Here is an 8,142-nt window from a genome sequence, read left to right as displayed (position 1 = left end):
AACTCCCAACACAACTCTTGAGGCATCTGGCTAGCTCTCATTGCATTTACTTGGCTCTTGTGACTCAAGGCATCTGCAACCACATTAGCTTTCCCTCAATGATAGTGTATCTCCAGGTCGTAATCCTTTATGAGCTCTAACCACCTTCTCTGTCTCAGGTTGAGATCATTCTGAGTGAAGATATACTTCAAACTCTTGTGATCCGTGTAGATCTGACACCTGTGTCCCAACAAATAGTGTCTCCATATCTTCAAGGCATGTACCACAGCTGCTAACTCCAAATCATGAGTGGGGTAGTTCTGCTCATGCTTCCTTAACTGACGAGACGTATAAGCAGTCACATGTCCCTCTTGCATCAGCACACAACCAAGTCCCTGACGAGATGCATCACAGTATATATCAAAACTCTTGTGAATGTCCGGCATAGCTAACACTGGAGCTGTAGTCAACCGCTTCTTTAATTCTTCAAAACTGGCCTGGCACTCCTCTGACCACACAAATGCTTTACCTTTCTCTAGTAGTGAAGTAAGGGGTTTCACTATCTTAGAGAAGCCTTCAATGAACCTCCTGTAGTATCCTGCGAGTCCTAAGAAACTCCGAATTTCTGACACTGTTTGAGGTGGTTCCCACTTCAACACATCTTTGACCTTGCTGGGATCAACTACAATTCCTCCATCTGTGATGACATGACCAAGAAATGAAACCTCATTCAACCAGAATTCACACTTGCTGAACTTGGCATACAACTGATTCTCCCTGAGCTTCTGCAAAACAAGCCTCAAGTGTTCCTCATGTTCCTCCTCATTCTTGGAGTACACCAAAATATCATCGATGAACACCACTACGAACTTATCGAGATACTCCATAAACACCTTATTCATCAAGTACATAAAGTAAGCTGGTGCATTGGTCAACCCGAATGACATAACCGTATATTCATACAACCCATATCTGGTAGTGAAAGCAGTCTTGGGAATATCCGACGGTCGTATCCTCAACTGGTGATATCCTGACCTCAGATCGATCTTGTAGAATACCTTGGCTCCTCTCAGCTGATCAAACAAATCTTCTATATGAGGCAACGGATACTTATTCTTGATAGTGACCTCATTTAATAACCAGTAGTCCACACACATTCTCTGTGTGCCATCCTTCTTGTCAACAAAGATCACTGGTGCTCCCCATGGTGACGAACTAGCACGAATAAATTTCTTATCTAACAGTTCCTTTAATTGTTTCTTAAGTTCTTCTAGTTCACCAGCAGACATCCTATATGGCCTCTTAGCAATAGGTGCAGTGCCAGGTAAAAGATCTATGATGAACTCAATGTCACGTTCAGGTGGCATACCTGGCAAGTCATCGGGGAACACATCTGAGCACTCGCTTGCTATCCTGATGTCCTCTATCAGAGCAGCCTTCATCTGATTCACCGTACAATCTACTGATGTTGAAGGGGTTGCAACAAACTCAAACCTCTCACCTGCTGTACTGGTAAGGAGCACTGATATCTTGGCACATTGGATGATAGCATCGTGCTTGGTTAACCAGTCCATCCCAAGGATAACATCAATTCCATCCGAATCCAGAACTATAGGTCTTGCATCAAACTCTCTACCCATAATCTGAATTATAATTCCATGGCACTGGTACACAGCTCTCATGTTTCCCCCCGGTGAGTTTACTAGCATAGCTCTAGGCATGGTGCAAAGCGGTATGGAGTACTTGGCTATGTACTGAGTAGATATAAAAGTATACGATGCTCCAGAATCGAATAAAACTGATGCAGGGGCTGAGTTGACTAAGAACATACCGAACACAGCATCCTGAGCCTCCTGAGCGGTGTCTGCAGCCACGTGGTTGACCCTGCCGCGGACGTAGTTCTGTTGTCCTCTGTTGCTCTGCGGAGTCTGGTTATTGTTCCTTGGCTGCTGCTGTGGATTCTGCCTCTGCCCACTATTGTTCTGCTGTCCTGAGGTATTCTGGACAGTCCTCTTAGGGTAGTGGTTAGCATAGTGCCCCAATTCTCCACAATTGAAGCATTTGTCGCCCGCAGTAGGGGCGGAGTTGGTGTTCCTCACAGGTGTACCGGCGGGAGTGTTTTGACGGTTCTGAGGGAAGTTGGGTGTGGCGCCTGCTGTCCGGTGCATGGAGTCTGCGGAGTCTGCTGATTCTGGCGCTGATACTGATTTTGCCCGTAGTTGACATTCTGGCCCCCAGAACGGAAAGGTGCTCCTTGTGGCGATGCAAAACGAGGGTGGCTGTTGCTTGACTATCCCTGTGATTCCATCTTTCTTTTCATCTCGCCCATCTCCTTGCGAGCATGCTCCACTTTGATGGCGTTGTCTACTAGCTCCTGAAAACTCCCAAATGTGTGACACAGCAGCTGATACTTGATGGCTCCACTCAGGCCATTCCTGAAGTGATCCTGCTTATCTTCATCATCCGCAATATCTGCTGGGGCGTAGCGAGCCAACTCGAGGTACTTGTCTCAGTATTCAGCCATTGACATGCCTCCCTGCTTGAGCCCAAGAAATTCCTGCCTCTTCAGCTTCATGAGGCCCTTGGGTATGTGGTCCTCTCTGAACTTGTCCCTGAATTCCTGCCAGGTGATGGTGTTAGGAGCATTGTGGTCTGCGGTGTATGCATCCCACCAAGCTGCAGCTGTTCCCTCTAGTCTTCCCGAAGCATACATAACTCTTTCCCGATTAGTACACTAAGCGATGTCCAGCATCTTCTCAATGGTCTTGATCCAATCATCTGCCTGGAGAGGATCTGGCGCATGTGAGAAGGTAGGGGGCTTGTGACTCATGAAGTCACGATGACGGTCCCTCTGCTGCGGCAGTGGCGCTTGATTCATCTGCGCCTGCATGTTGGCCATTGTCTGGGCCATATTAGTGAGCAACTGCGTCTGTGCAGCAAGGAACTGCTCCATCCCTGCAAGTGGTGGTGGTGGTGGTGGCGCCTGGTGCTGCTGGTTCTGGGGTCCCTGGTTGTTGTTGTTGTTCTGCATGTTACCAGAGTTGATGTTGCTACTGCTTCCTCTCTATCGCTGAACGGGTGGCTGATCAATTCCTGAACCGGACATGGTGTTCACCATCTGATCGGTTAGACAAGTGAGACTCATGAATATATCATGGAACAATAGGATAGCAAGGATAAGACAAGGCGATAAATAAATTAGATAACCCCAAAAGCTTTACTAAACTAGCTATCTTTATTAAACTTGATGTAATTGTGGTAATCACTCCACAATTCCATCGCAATCATTACAAAGAGGCAAATCACGTAGTTCTCACAATAACAAGCATATAAACCACACTAATCTTAAACTAGCACACATAAAAGAACATTCCATCTAACGATTACAAACCGACTCTGACAAGACTCTCCTAAGACTCCTAAGCCTAATCATCTAGAGGTAGCGGGTGCGGTAGCCGGGCTCTCCATAACGAACGCGCTTGCGTGCTGGTGAATTTGCCCTGCGAATCTCCTGCTCATCATCATCTAGTGGGGGCGGCTCCTGCTCTCCTTGCTGACGAGCCTCCAAGATCTGGCATCGGCGATGTAGCCTCCTCAACTCATCCTTGTCTTCATGCAGTTCTACTCCTGCCGCATCCAGATCAGTGCTGAGAGCGGCAACCATCTCCTGTGCAACATCCATAGCGGGGTTCCTCTCCTCAGGGGGTGGACGAGGGATCTGAGCGCTGGCTGCACCCCTACTGCGGCGTGGGCAGAATCTGAACTTAGAGTCCGCAAGCTCATCACGGTAGATGTAGCAGATCCTCGCAAGGGCTCTCCGTGCGGCTTGACTGACTCCTGCCTCCAGTGACCTCCTCATCACCTGGTCGTTGTTTGCATGGATTTCCCTCCGGGTTCCATACCTAGGATCCTGTATGGTGATCACAGCTGACACACGCCACTCTCTCTGCTGGCCGGGGTCCACAGTGCGGTTAGCTTCAAAATGTGGACTCTGGGTGCCGCCAATGATCTGTAGTGCTTCACAAAGCATCCTAGGGTAGGGGCCTTCAGCGTCATCTATGTAGTGGATCGCCCTCTGCGCCCGAAACTAAGGCGGCTATCGTGCATCTCTGTGTGGCGCTGGGGGCTTCACTGAGTCCTCATCTCCTCCATCTGGGGCGCCTGGTCTACCTGTCAGCTCTAGGGGCTCTTCCTCTGCATCGGAGTCATCCCACATGCCTCCGTGGTAGTAGCCTTCATACTGGATGGGGTCTTCAATATCATCCATCTGGGGCGCCTGGTACTCTGGTGGTGGAACTGCCTCTTGTGCTGGTGTCAACGACGGCAGTGGTGACCTCAGGTTCCCTTCTTATCAACCTCCATGATGCGGCCATCCTGGTCCTCCTCGAAGAAGTAGTTCCTCCCTAGCACCTGCTCATCATCCCCTCCCGGTGCATCTGCGGCGGCGTCTGGGTGATCCTCTGGTGGCGCCAAGGGCTCCTTTGGCTGAGCGGGTGCGTCTTCCTGGACTGGTGGCACGGGAACCTCCTCCTGCTGTGGCTCCTGGGGGTGGCGGATCGGATGGGGCGGTCCACGGGTGCTCTTCCTGGCAGTCTGGCGAGTCCTGGCCATCTGTGGCGGGGCAAGATAGAGAAAGTTTTGTTTAGCAAAAGTATACTTGAAAGAAGTGAAACAAGTATACCACATGGATAGGAAAAAAGATGTCAGAATAAAATAAGGATTAAGCAATTTTCAAAATAAGCAAGAGCAGAAAGATAGGTAAGGGCATGGCTACTAAACAAGACCTTAATTGCGATCATTCTAACTAGGCTAACGTCCTACAGTCAACACTGCTCTAATTCCACTTCTGTCACACCCGGTTTATGAAGGAAACCGAATGCATTCTCATATGTGCGCCAGGATCAGTTTACACACATACTATAGACAATAAAGCGAATATCATAACAATGTCATAACGAAAGAGAGTATTAAAGACTTTATTATATAACCGAATGTCTTAAACTTAAGCAAATAAATAGCATCTCAGAGTAACAGTGGAATTCTCTAGCACAGGCAGTCGACTGGGAGACATACGCCTAGAAATCTTCGAAGTCTTGTGGGTACTCCGGGCAGTCGTTATGTTGGTCTGAACAGCGATATGCAAAGGTGAGTACACTTATGGTAGGTACTCAACAAGTGGCTAGGAAACATCTATATATTACATGCAAGGCTGAAACAAGGAATAACTGACATGGTTTAACTGCGATAAGCACTTTTAACAAGTGGCTAGAAAACATCTATATATTTCTTGGGAACGTTTCGTGAATATTTTTTCCAGCACACTGTGAGATGTTTCTAGACTAATCTAAATGTTTCAGAACACTAAAATATTTCCGAACAAACCTGAATTGTTTTTAATCGTTTCAACATTTATTTAGAATTTTTTGAAATGTTCTAATGTTCTAGTGCAATTCTGAAATATTTTCCAAACATATCTGAAATGTTTCTAAAATTTTAAAGTGTTTAACAACATTTAATCAGAACTTTTTGAAATGTTCTAATGTTTCAGTACAAATCTGAAATGTTTCGAAACAATCTGAAAAGTTTCAAACATTCAGAACCTTTCCAAATTGTTTAACAATATTTTACTTTGAACTTTCCTTGTACACACAAATATTTTTGGGAATACTGAAATGTTTTCGAACTAACCTGAAACATATCACTTTTGAAGCAAGTGTTCTTCGAACGATAGCTTAATGGGCCGGGCCCAGCTTCTGCTCCCGCGCGGTGCGGGGCACGCCCCAGTCTTCTGCGATGTGATCACGTGGAGTCGCATAAAGCGACATATAGACACCCCCAAGTGTAGGCCAAAAAACAGGGTATCAATCAATTACCAAATTACGGAAACTATCTGGTTGATACCCTGTCATAAGATCGAATTGTTCCACCACACCCCAAATGCATTTTGATCTGGATTGTCTTATTAATATCCAGCTTGGTTGAACCATTTAGTGCTGAGGAAATTGATCTGATCATCAAACAACTCCCGCCAGATAAAGCACCTGGACCTGATGGTTTTAATGGCTATTTTCTTAAAAAGTGTTGGCCTTTGATCAAAACTGAGTTCTATAATCTTTGTACTTTTTTACAGTTGTGAGATTAATTTAGAGAGCATTAATAGTTCTTATATCACTCTGGTTGCAAAGATCAACAACCCAGAAGGGGTTAATGATTTCAGACCAATATCATTGCTGAATTCCAGCCTCAAGATCATAACAAAACTCCTAGCTGAGAGATTGCAGATTCTTATTCTTGATTTCATACATGCAAACCAATATGGTTTCATTAGAAATAGAACCATTCAAGATTGTCTGGCCTGGAGTTTTGAATATATTCACCAATGTCATCAAAGCAAAAAAGAGAATATTATTTTTAAATTGTACTTTGCTAAAGCTTTTGACACAGTAGAACATGTCACCATTATGGAAATGATGAGACATCTGGGTTTCCCTACAAGGTGGCTAAAATAGATGGAAATGATATTTTCCTCTGGGTTCTCTTCAATTTTGCTTAATGGGGTTCCTGGTAAGCAATTCAAATGTAAGCGTGGCATACGTCAAGGGGATCCCTTGTCCCCTCTCTTGTTTGTTCTAGCCGCTGAACTACTCCAATACATTATTGTTACACCTGGTTTATGAAGGAAACCGAGTGCATTCTCATATGTGCGCCAGGATCAGTTTACACACATACGATAGACAATAAAGTGAATATCATAACAATGTCGTAACGAAAGAGAGTATTAAAGACTTTATTACATAACCGAATGTCTTAAAATTAAGCGAATAAATAGCGTCTCAGAGTAACAGCAAAATTCTCTAGCACAAGCAATCGACTGGGAGACATACGCCTAGAAATCTTTGAAGTCTTCTGGGTACTCCGGGCAGTCATTATGTTGGTCTGAACAGCGATATGCAAGGGTGAGTACACTTATGGTTGGTACTCAACAAGTGGCTAGAAAACATCTATATATTACATGCAAGGCTGAAACAAGGAATAGCTGACATGGTTTAACTATGATAAGCACTTTTAATTAATCAAGTTTTATTAAGCAAGCATTATCTACATGTAAGTTTATACCATTAATCCCAAGAATAAGCATATGGAGTAACCATCAATATCATAAGTAATCATCTCCAACATAAATAAAGCACCGATTTAGATCATCTTCAAGTTCAATTATCATGTGAGGGTCCAAGCCGCTCTTGACCGTGAGCACGGCTAACCGGTTAGTTTTAACTCTGCAGAAGTTGTACACTTTCCCCACAATTCGCGTAAAAGTCCCGAAGAACTTTGAACCCAACCACGCATGTGTTGATCAGACACAATACCACACTTCCAAGGTATGGTTGCATAGGGACGCTACGAGGCCTTTCCAAAGAATCCCTATATGTAAGTGTTGGTCCCAACAATTGCAGTCCCTCAGAAGACGCCGCTTCCTTCACCTGCTCCACGACACAAGCCCAAACACCACCAAACTAGCCACCCCAACACCACATATAGTTCATCTAGTTACTTAGCCAAGACCAGAGCCATGTAGTATTGTGGTTGTACTGTTTTCCTGGGTGGTTCTCCATGTTCCAATTAATCATATGATCTTGCTTAACAACATTAACCTTAGAACATGAAATAACATGTGTAGCATTTGTATCAAGTATTACTAACCATGATCTATGTATAAGCAACTAGCAATACTACACATCTTAATTAAAGTACCCTGGTTGATCAAGGCATGGATAAAACAATCTAGGTAAAATCCTTACTTGGGTTCCCATCATATTATAGACACATGCATGCAATAAAGTAAATATGAATAACTTGTGATTTATTTGGGGACAAAGTATGATCAAGGGGCCACTTGCCTTCCTCGAAATGCTGCTGCTGATCGGCGTCTTCAAAGTTTTGCTCTTGTGGACCCTCGAACGGCGCGTTGTCTACGCTTCACACGAGCACATACAAACAAACACATGCAACAAATAAGAAACTGTACACCAAACAATATAAACAGTACCAAACGAGAGTATAAAACTATTCTACATGTTGCAAGGATCGCGTGAGTGCAAGAATCATCGAAGACGGATTTAAAACGATGAAGTTATGGCTAAAACAAGACTATAAGGGCTTATT

This window comes from Panicum virgatum, chromosome 2K (genome assembly GCF_016808335.1).
Source record: "Panicum virgatum strain AP13 chromosome 2K, P.virgatum_v5, whole genome shotgun sequence".
Taxonomy (NCBI): Eukaryota; Viridiplantae; Streptophyta; class Magnoliopsida; order Poales; family Poaceae; genus Panicum; species Panicum virgatum.
This window is presented reverse-complemented; position numbering follows the sequence as displayed.